The sequence below is a fragment of the Morone saxatilis genome, unplaced genomic scaffold (genome assembly GCF_004916995.1).
Source record: "Morone saxatilis isolate NCDOM2014 unplaced genomic scaffold, NCSU_SB_2.0 Contig11, whole genome shotgun sequence".
Classification (NCBI taxonomy): domain Eukaryota; kingdom Metazoa; phylum Chordata; class Actinopteri; family Moronidae; genus Morone; species Morone saxatilis.
In genome coordinates, this window is record NW_023339663.1 from 9,013,562 (window position 1) to 9,025,167 (window position 11,606).

At 38.0% G+C, this 11,606-nt stretch overlaps 1 protein-coding gene across 1 annotated transcript in view; it reads left to right on the forward strand.

Moving 5' to 3' along the window:
* Positions 1–10,797: 10,797 nt before the first annotated feature.
* Positions 10,798–11,606, forward strand: part of baz2ba (bromodomain adjacent to zinc finger domain, 2Ba) — a gene marked incomplete in the record, with an annotated part of 61,149 nt that continues 60,340 nt past the window's right edge. The window contains 1 exon segment of the mRNA XM_035652266.1: positions 10,798–11,167.

The window sequence follows — 11,606 nt, forward strand, 5'->3', positions numbered from 1 at the left end:
GTCTGTATTGCTTGTCTCTATCTATATATATTATTTATTTTATAGAAGCTAATTCATTATTATATTTAGAAGCTATTATATATTCTCTATAATATATCTAATATATCTCCTATATTATCTCTCTCTCTTTAGGCACTACTCAGATAAGGAAGTGAAAGAATTTTTTTTATTTCCTTGTAAAGAAAAAACCCTTTAATATTTTAGCAGCGAAAACAAGCAAACCATTCAATAACCTCAACGTATTAAGCATGAAAACAATAATTAGCTATGTAAATAAAGTCAAGTGGTGTGTGTGTGGTGTTTGTGGATCAACTCAAGGCTCCCTGTTACCTCACCTGTCAGAGTGCACACCCCATGTAAGTCCATCTCTCCCTCTACTCCTATCGAATAAAGCCCAAAAATAATTCAGAAAAAAAAGTGTGTGGGTCAATCTTGATGACATGTTCTGTGGTTTCAAAACTGAATGTGCATATTAGGTGAGAGTCTTAGGGTTGGTTACATGTGATAATTGTTTTAGTAATATTTAGATGTGGTATTTTTGCTTTTATTGGACAGAGGATGGTTAGATGTTGGGTAGATAGATGACTGCTTTGGTGAGAACACAACATTTGATCTAATGACCACTGTTTAAATCATTTCAAAATTGTAGGGGAATCACTGAAGAACCACTGACCTCTAACTGTCATTTGTAGTCACCGTTGTTTATGCTTATGCTGCTGATGATGATCCCACTTTACTTGAAAATAATCAGAATCTGGGTCATTTGCAACAAAGGTGGTCTACACACACACACACACACATTGTATACACAATACTGTCCAGGGCTGACGTCATGATGAAAGCCAGGAGAAGCTTTTAGCCACTAAGGGGAGCTGTAGTTCACACTTTTTTCCTCCACATCCTTGGTAGAAGCAATTGAGCTGCACTATTATTTGCATGCCAGAACTTAGTGTTTGTTTAGTCAGGGAGGCAATTAAAGCCAATTTCAACAGGTTTAATTAGATTGATTTGAATAATTGCTTTGAAAGGCATTGTAGATCCCGTCATCGCAGTAAATCCAGGATTAGCAGCATTCATTTAATTTGCATACTTTAACTCACATCTAATTTAGCAGACCCCAGGAAGCATTGATCAAAGATAAGTCTAAACACATTCAGCACTTTCAATTCATTTTGTTTTCATGTTGCAGCCATTATTATTAGGGTTTTCTTCTGTTTCCTCTGAGCAAAAATCATTTACCATCTAAAACTGTAACACACTGAATTCATGTTAAAAAGTGGGGGGTCCAGAAAAGGTCAGTTTGGAGCGGAGAGAGAGCAATGTTGAACAGCAGATGCATAATAATGTGAAGGTCAACAAGATACTCATCATGCTTGGTAAAAAAAAATGTAGCACTTAAAAGGCCCAGTGATCCATTATCAGTTGCATGTATACAACAGTGAACAGTGATCAAACCAAGTGTAAATCTACTCAAGGCTAAAAGAACAAGAGGTGAAGGAGAAACAGAGAGTGAAAGGGGATAAATATAGGAGGGTGGTGCTGCAGATTAATTGCTGACAAAAAGGACGCCTGACCTAGACAAATGAGGAAGTGCAAGGTCTGGTGAGTTGGGGAGGAGGATGCTCAGCCCAATTGCGGGTCTGTAGGCCAATGCCACTCGTCCTGTCCCCCCCCCTTCCTCCTTCAGACACATGATTCTGCACACTGCTATGTGAAGAGAGACTACAAGCTCTCCTCCCCCAGCGCTGCTGATAGGATGATAATGGAGCATTCCTTGGACCTGTTTCTCATTCATGCTAGCTGTGACAAGGGAGGAACATGTTTTTTTTCCACTGGGGGCAGCTTACTCTTTCAGCTAATATCATGGGCATGTAACCTGAGATTTGCGCACAATGCCCTCCTCTTACTTGAATCTTATGTGGGGTGGATATGAGATGCATACCTACCTGTCTCTCCAAGCTGTTGTTCATTTATTCCAGCTGTACAGGAGGGCATGGTGTAAAATCAAAGTTTCCTGACGTGCAGGGATAAAAGCATGATTAGCACAAATTGGTAGTGTCCTCTACCCTCTGGTTTGGAGGGTTTATCCAAGTCAAATGGCTTAAAGATTCACAAAACATAACTGTCACAACAACTATGAGGACATGGAGATGTTGATGTTTACACTCTGTTTATGAAATGGACTTTAACTTGAGCTGTAAGACACAGAATAACTGCAAGAATGTCTGGATTTGTCCAGCACTGTGTAATCACAAAGGAATGTCCTGAGACATTTCTGCTTTTCCTCTACAAGACCCCTCTTTTCCCACGGCTCGTCCAGGTCTTGAGAATCTGTTTCCTCTGGTTCTCCCTCCCTCTGTCTCCCTTCCTCCCTCTCTCTCTCTGTTTGTGGAGACACATGAATACCACAAAAGGCTGGTTTATAGGAGAACTACAATACAAGCTCAGTGTCTTCAAGGGTGCAGAGAGCAAGAGTCCATGCCTTCTGAGAAACCTCTAGGAAGGAACATCCAGGCTAAGGTTGTGAGTTATTTCCAGCATAAATCAAACAGAAGATTCATGGAAACAAACACGCAACACAGCAGCATTGAGTGAACTTACTAAGCACATATTGTAAGTTATTGTCCTGGGGGAATTTCCTATGTTGTGATTCAGAAACCTACTCAATATGGGACATGACATTTTTTTTAAGGTTCAGAAATTGTGTAAAATAACAAACCCGCAGGATAAGTGTGGCCAAAGATTTGTGTTCAGCTGCAATATCTCTGTTGGTGATGATCTCATGGCAACTTGGGCATAGACAGACAATGTGCTAGTATTTGCGTTTCTATAATGAGGAAGTCTCTGCCTACTTGATGATGACTTTAGGTTATATTTAAAGTGTGTGTGAGTCTGCTTCAAACACAGGACTGGAGACATACATGGTAAAAAAGCAAAGCCACATGTGTTAACACTTTAGGTCACATGTTTGAGGGGCACCATCTAAAATGCTTGTGAACTATTTGCAGACATTCTTCTCTCGCCTTAAGTTTGCTCTGTTTCAATCAGCGGATATAAACCCATAAATGTTTTCATTCATATGTTAGAAAACAAAATTGAAATACAAAAAATTATACACCTGATTCATGAAAAGAAGGAGCCAATTTTTCAATTAGTGACTTTCAGCAAAGCAATGTTTTACCCCACACAACCACTAAAAGGCTTTTCCAAGGATTCAAAGAACATTTGTTGGTCTTAATGTTCCCCAGACACAAAGTGACATCTGCCTCCCTCCCTGCATGCCTGCTGCTCTTTGTTCAGAAGAGCACTGAGGGGAGAGCACATTGAAGGCAAAGATGATGTCACCATTGTGATCATTACTGTGCTGTGTGGTGCCCTATTTTTGACCAGGCGTCACTGAGGGCAGGCCAGAATGTCTGCCTGCACACTGCCAGGAGGAACAGTGGCCTGCCAGTATTAATTAACACAGGGCCTGTTTTCATCTGTCCTAAAACTGTCTTAAGACCACCCCCACAGGCCCACCTAAATCTACATTCAGATGCTTCTCAACAAATACATCTTTTGAGCAATCTAATGAACTGCTCTTAACCCCATGGTCCTGACTCCTTTGATTTGTTTTAGTTTCGTTTCTTAAGCGTTGCAATGAATGATTTATTCGACCTAAATTTGCTCCACATATGCATGCATTTCCTGGTGCTAAATCAACTTAAGAGAACAACAAAATATTTGTTTACCTATACTAACTTCCCCCCCCTAATGCTTTATTTATTGTTACTGTAACTAATCACTGGCCCTGCCCAGCTGTATGAACATGCCTGTTGAATAATGTATTTTGCCAATCAAAGTAATTAATAGAGACAGTTAATTATTAAATTATTACAAATACACACAGTCACTAATAGAAAAGCACACATTTACAATTTTTTAAATGAATAATAATTTGCTTCAGGGTATACACGTAATATACACGTATATATTTTAAATAGTATTAATTATCATCTTGAAGGCTAAATTGGCTTATAAAGAGTTGTGTCATTATTAATTAGTTTATTATTAAACATAAAACCTGCATTTTATTTCCAAGAGATGATGTTCTCTTTGACACCACCGTACTTTAAGGGTTCATTTAACAGCCATTATTCATAATGAAACTTTCAAACATGCAGGTGTGACAGGCTGACTGACAGATGTTATCTTCAGTAATCCAGATCTTTGTCACTTGGCACAAAATATAAAAATATATTTGCACTTGCCTTTTATAAAGAATTCTCAATCTTTCTCCACTGTTGATGTTTTGAGTTTCAAAATATCACCAGTGAGCTGAAGGAAAGTTGGGGGTTTGAATGTGCAAATAGGTGACATAAGGAGGTGTATATCTTTAAACACAAAGTTTTTTTACCCTGAGATATTAAAGACTGTCTCACTGAGAAATGACCAAAAATCTAGTATCTTTGAACACTCTGGCCTGAAATATATAAATTGATGAAGATGATTATTATTTAAACCATTTCATGTTCGATCTTAGTTATTTTTAACTTTATCTCTAACCTTTTTTCTCATTTTACTTACATCTATTTTTTGGCCATTATGCAAGATTTAACACAACTGCTAAAAAATAAAATGTGTTCTTTCAGTCGTAGAGTGTACCTTGTGGGACAGTAGTTCATATTGCTTTAATAGTCTTTCATATCAAATAATCAATTTTGGTTGAAAAGGCACTTCTTTTTCTCAGTGTTGCTATGTGGTGAAGTTTATTTTGGAAATACGTGTCCCTGTATTTGTCTTATTTAATGTATTTTCTGATTAAAAGGAGTACAGAAGAACATATTACGTATGTGGACAATATATCTGCAGCGGCGTCTTTTTCATACATTTTATAATAGCACTTAGGGTTTATACACAGTTCAAACACACCTCCGGAATGAATATGAAAGCCTGTTCAGTCGATGTGTTTTTGATTGCCTTGACACACTCTATCTGAAAATAGCTCATATGGTATGCGTGGGCATTTTTTCCACATTTTTAAATGAGATTTTAAGGTCTATAATTAGACCATAGGTAGCTTTATAATACAGTGTATTAGCATCACATTTACATTGGATTTGTTTTTTATGCTTCCTGTTTTATTTCTGTGTAGGAAATCTAATAGTTATGGGAATCACATGGAGGACAAACCAAAGCCCATTTCACACAAATATATTCTCTCAAAGGTTTTTATTTATGGTATCCACATCAGATAGTTTGTGTGAAGTAACATATGCTTCACATGTGTGGGTGTTGGAATCACTCATGTTTCAGGCAGCTCTTACAATTATCTAGGCATGAAACATATGTAAAATAAAAACTAGTAATGATTTAAATTTTGTGGAACATTTATATGTATGTGGTAAAATATGATGTGTTTTAAGTAAGAGCTGTACATTAGTTTGACATGTGTTTGACACAGAAATTTAAAGTTGTTTTCCCTCTGTGTAACAAACACAACATTTCAGATTTTTTCTAATTAAGTTCAATATACAGTCTACAAATTATACAATATACAAATTCAGAGGTTTGTTTCTTTGTGAACACTCGTCAATTTCTTCAGTGGACAAGGATCTGATTCATTTCACAATTTAAGAAAAAATCTTTAAAAAGCCTGTCAGGAGTTGACTCTTGTAATTCTGAATTTCCAGGGCTTCTAAGATACTGTAGAGTGTAAAACACTTTCGTATGAGATTATTCACGTTTTATAGTTGCCTGGGGTTGCTGCAAGTCCAATGTCCCTTCAATACAGGTACCAAATTAACCCTCACATGACTGGTGTGTCCTAAAAAAGTTGGTGTTCAATCTAAATGCTGGTCATGTAACACAATGCATAGCTAATTTGAAATTAGTTACGAATTCCACTTTCAGTATACTGCAGTGTAAATACCAGTATTCCTTTTCCATGCTTTGATCCAAATTTTCAAGGAACGCTCTGCCAAAATCAAACTTCTCAAAGTCACTGCTTAAAAAGAACAAGAAAGCTTTCCACCTGCACAAACTGAACACTGTTAAATCTCTAATGACTTGATTTTGCCAACAGTGATGTCTGTCAATATGAGTTGAGAGCTTCTTGTGGATTAGCATTTGAGTGGAATCCCATAAAAGGTAGCTTACCTTTGTATTACAAATCACTAGTGGGTGACTTAATAAAAGTGGGTCTAGTCTCCATGGAATTGCAATAATGTTTCTTATTTTCCAGGTAATGACCATGCCCTATTCATGTACTATGCGTGTATTTATGTATAATAGACCATGTAAACTTTCTTGTAAGAAAATGAAAAATAAAAGAAACTGGCTGTGTTACACATGCACTACAATAATGACAGGAAAACAGCAAAACCTCTGTAATGGTAATGGCAAAAGCACAACGGTTACTTATCTATCAAAGTATACTCTACTGTCAAAGATATATGTGAGCTACAGTGGACAGAAATCAAAGCTAGTTATGTAAACTATATGATAAAGAAATGCACTGAAGCTTGAAATTCAACTGTGAAAGTCATTTCCCCTAAAAATCCCCTCAGCAATCCCCTCAGCTTCATCTGTCTCAAAACACAGAAGAAATTGTAAAACAATTGTAGAGTCACTGAATGTAAATAATGTCGCGTCTGCGTACATTTGTTCTTTTTCTTTCTTTTTTGTCAGCACTGGCCCTATGAATAAGGTAAATTTCATGCCACTTCATTAAATTGATTAAATTATAAGTAAGTAACTTTTACTTAACTGTATTTAACAGCAGGGTTTCTCCAGGGTGATATTCATGTGTACTTGCAGGAAAATGCTAGGTTGATTACCTTAGCTAAACCCCTGCACTTAGGCACAGATTTAGCAAATGGAAAATCTGCTGACATTTTGTGTGGTGTGTATACACACTGACGTGGGTAAAGATGTGTTTTTATTTGATTCAAGGTCATTTGGCTTTGCTCAGGTTGGGGTGACATTTGCTTGTGATCTAATTCTTCATGGAGAGATGCATCACTGTAGGGCTGGGACTTGTTTCTCCACTTTCCTGGCACAAATGACTCCTCATTCCCAGAAAAGGAACATACTAATGCTCTCTCTCCCTGTCTTTCTGTCTCCGTCTCTCTCTCTCTCTCTATTGGTCGCACACTGACAACATGTGCACGCAAACAGCATCTCCTCATTGAATGACAGTGTGAATGTACCTCATCAAGGAATGAGTCACTCTACTACTCTGCTATTATGATGATTTCTCCCTTCTGTGTATTACATCATGCAACAGAGGGTTCTGCTCAGTTACATTCACCACAATAAACACTTTGCGAGTACACTCATTTAGACTGTGCAGGGGTTTATTAGTCAACCTTGCATGGAAAACATTATTTGGTCAATCTTCCAAATGACTTTTTATCTAGTTAATTTGTATGCATTTACTGAGAAGTACAATGTTATCACAAGCTGACAATGAAACATAAGGCTGACATTAGGATGGCTTTTTGTGTCACAAAAACACTCAAAGTAACATCCCTGAACCCGCTTCCTGTCGATATGTCTGGGGTTAAGGTCAAGGATTAATGCATATTTCACTGTCACATGGATTCCCATATACCATTAGGCGTAGTTCGGCTCTCCGAATATCTGTGATTGGGTCTACACACTCAAAGCCATTACAATTATTGCAAACCTTTTTCAGTAAGGAATAGGAGGATACCAATCAATAACAGCGTTCATCTGGCATAATTGCTGAATTTCATGTCAGCGAGAGAATATGAGTGCTACTTGAGGCACACCAATATTCTACATATAGCAGCCGCAAATTGGTCCCTTGTGCTTTAATCACACAGGCAGTTCAAATCATTGACTTTGCAAATCATTACATCTCACAAGGCATTGTGTTCAAGACTACTGATGTATTGAAAGGATGCCACGAAAAGAAGATACTACATGGATGGGAAGAATAATTACAGTCCGGTTGCAGGGTTCTTACATTAATCCAAAACAAAAGATTAAATTAAACTCAACTATTACAGCTGTATAAGATGTTGGAGGCAGAGAGAGGAACAATAGAGCTTGACTCATTCTATACAGCAGAACATTGTCTTAATTTAATTTATTGGGTGTTTATTTAATAGTTATTATGTGGGACACAACAATAAGTGAGGACTAATTCAATTGCATAAAAAGACATCCTTAGGCCACTTTTCTTGTGTGTGAACACTATTTTAAGCTCCATTTATGGTGTTCAAATTAAACATCTCAGAGTTGCTGGAAGCTTCTTGTGTTAATGGAATCCCACATAGCGGATTGTGTGGGGAGGAAAGCAGATGAATCTGTATTCCCTGAATGTGTCTGGGCAAAAATCAATAAATGCAAGCACAGCTCCTCGCTTCTGACGGCTGTCCCTGTCTTTGCATGGTGGACTAATAGAAAAATAATAATTAAATCCAAATCACCAGATTAATTTGTTTTCCATCAGTCTCAGGAGAGATCTATTTTTTTCCTGTTTCTTTAGTGGCTCATTATACTTTCTAATCAAGACAAAAAAAGTCCCTCTTTTAGACAGACATGCTGTCTCCCTTCCCCCTTCTCTTCCCTGTGGTGTGTTTTCTCGCATTGCAGTCATTGTGCTGGCACTTATTATGTTACAAATGACCGAGGTACGGCAGGCATTCTCAGTGTGCATGCAAAGAGGGCCCACCCTTCTATGCTGCTAGTGCCTTCTCCTAATGACGATGCTTAGAGTGCCCCCCGACGCCACCCCATGCAGCCCTCTCCCCCATTCCCGCCCCCATGTGCTCTCTTTAATGAAGATTCTCCAATGCAATTAAAAATCCTTGCTTCTTGCTGCTACTGTATGACAAACAGAGCCACTGTCATTCCTCATGGCCTGTCATTCCTGTTACAAGAGGCGGAGAAGATGGAGAAATACACCAGGGTGCCAGTGGCTAGAGAGACAGATAGAGAGGATTGTTTGTGTGTGTGTGTGTATGTTTGAAGAAGAGCAAACCCCCCCCCATCTCAACAGGTAATGGAAAGGGGCAAAGAAGAAAATCAATGACCAAAGAACATGGAGAGCGAGCTTATAAAATGGCTTTAACTGCACGCCACAAGCTGAATAAGGGGTTCTGTGTCCATCCTCCAAAACTCGGGTGATCATGAATGTTTTATCAGACCCCAACCCCGCCACCACCTTTTCTTTTTTTTCTTTCTTTTCTTCTTACACATGAAAATGATTCCTGTGTAACATCTCTGCAATTCTTGCAGTAACATCAAAAAGGGTGACACTTTTGGATGTTGTGACATAACAGCAGAGAGAGAGGAAGAGAGAGAGAGAGAGAGAGAGAGAGAGAGAGAGAAAGGAAAAAAAACAGGATACATTTATGGTCATTTATAATGTTTATGAAGCATTAATATGAATGTGCCTGTAAACCAACACTCCATCAAGCTGCTAACAATGAGTTCATTGTTTGTGTGTGATTTATGAGGTGTCTATAAACTAACAGTGAACAGTTTGTTAATCCAGTATAATACCTGTTAAAATGGATACAACCAGGGGTGATGTGACATGTGCTGAGACACACCAGTTGGCGCTGGCTCTGTGACCCATCCTTATCCTCGTCAGGGTGGGGCATATAAGAACAGTTGCCCACTCCATCTGCAAAAAAAAAAAAAAACTCTCCACCATCACCCTCCCCTCCACCCCCCCTTGTTGTTTTCCAGTTGAATGAAATAATCTTCCCCCGTCTGGAAACCCAGTCTGGGTCAGAGGGCCTGCGTTCAGCCTGTTGCTTATTGTGTGTTCAGAAGAGGAGGTAAAGCATACAATTAGGCACAGATGGCTGTCTTTGCCAGGCAATGTATTGATCCTATCCCGAGGAAGACCTGTCCCATTTCTGTTTTTGTTTGGTAAATGCCTTGTCATTTAGAGGCTGATTGAAACTCATTTGTATTTGTTTGATCATGTATCATCTTCTGAAGGATCATCATTTGGTCAGTTAATAAAGAGACAGAGGAGGAATTTTTGTGACTCAGTACTGACAAATAACTGTAGCTTAAAGGAATTTACTGGTAAACAGATAAATAGACGGATGCTAAAAGAGAATGTAGGCTTTATTTTTTGAACTTATTAAACGCACTTTAATGTGTGGATGATAATATAACATTGTTTTAACGGATTTAATCACTTACATTTACAACTTAGTCCTACATCAACCTGAGCCTTCAGTGTCTCTCACGCCATTAGTCAAATAATTGATAAGTCCACTGACAGAAAATTAATCAGCAGCTATTTTGACGATTGTTTAATCGTTCATGTCATTTAACAAGTAACAATGTCAAATATTTTCTGGTTCCAGGTTATACTAATAAGGAATGCAACTTTATTCATAAAGCACCTTTCAAAAATAAATCCATAAAGAAAACCAAAAAATCAAGTGTCGTTGTCTGAAATATGAAGGAGACTGTAAAACTTTAACCCCATTTCCTCTGCAAACATACTAAATCTTCGCATGCAGGTACAATTTAACGTGTTTTAGTTCAAATCCACCTTATAAAGCAGACATTAAATCCATAATCTACATCACCAAACTGATCAAAGTTATATAAAAGTTGTGTCTTACACGGGGAAAAAACATGAATTAATGTATATATATATATGTTATGCAGCCTATTTGTTTATTATCTTATTTGTTTACACTAGTGGCCGATAATCGCCATAGGTCTGCGTGGTTTTTAAGATTGCCCACAAACAAACATCCATAAATAAATAAAAAGTTACCGCTACATATCTGCCGGTGCTGTGGAGAAAAAAGCTATAATGACAATGTCGCATTTAAAGCGGTCAATAACTGTATCCTTCCTTTTACTACGGCCGCTGCACAAATAATAAGTTTTCTTTGTGTGGCAGTAGTGAGCTGACGTCAGGTCGGTTCCTTGAAGTGGAGCTGAATAAACCTTGAGAAGAGTCTCCTTCAATCTGCTGTTAGTAACTAACACACACACTCACACACACCGAGACTCAATTACTGCCCAATTCCCTTCTTTATCACTCGTCCCCGACCTTCTTTCATAACCAAAACCGACCAAGGAAAAAAAGAGGCGAGAAGAAGACCAAGCCGAAGTGTTTAGTTGAACTAAAAACCCACGTTGGAAATAAGTAAAGTGTCGAAACTAAAAAAAGGTAAGTGTTTTATTTCACTGACGCTGTTTTCCCCACATCACAGAACAAGCGATGAGCTGCGTAGCGCTGGCTCCGTTTCTAGTTTCTTAGCTCTCTTTTTCTTTTTTTTTTTGTCAAGCTTGTGTAAACTGGGTTTTATAGATTAGTTTCTTGTTTTCTGTTAACGCTGTAAATTCATTCAGACTGTTGTATTTTTCGAACCGGTACATTTCGCTGTAAAGTTTTTTTTTTATTTTTTTTTTAACCTCTTTAATATATAGTGTGTGTTTTTTTTTCCTCTTCTGAGTGGTGACCTGATAGTGGGAATCGTCTTTGTGTCCCTCTCTCCTGTTTTTCCCCCCTTACTCTTTCTCGCGTCGTTCACTCAAGGGCTATTTGATAACTTGTCTTATCGTTGAGACATTTAAACTTTTTTTTAAAAAGGGTTTACGGGTGTTGT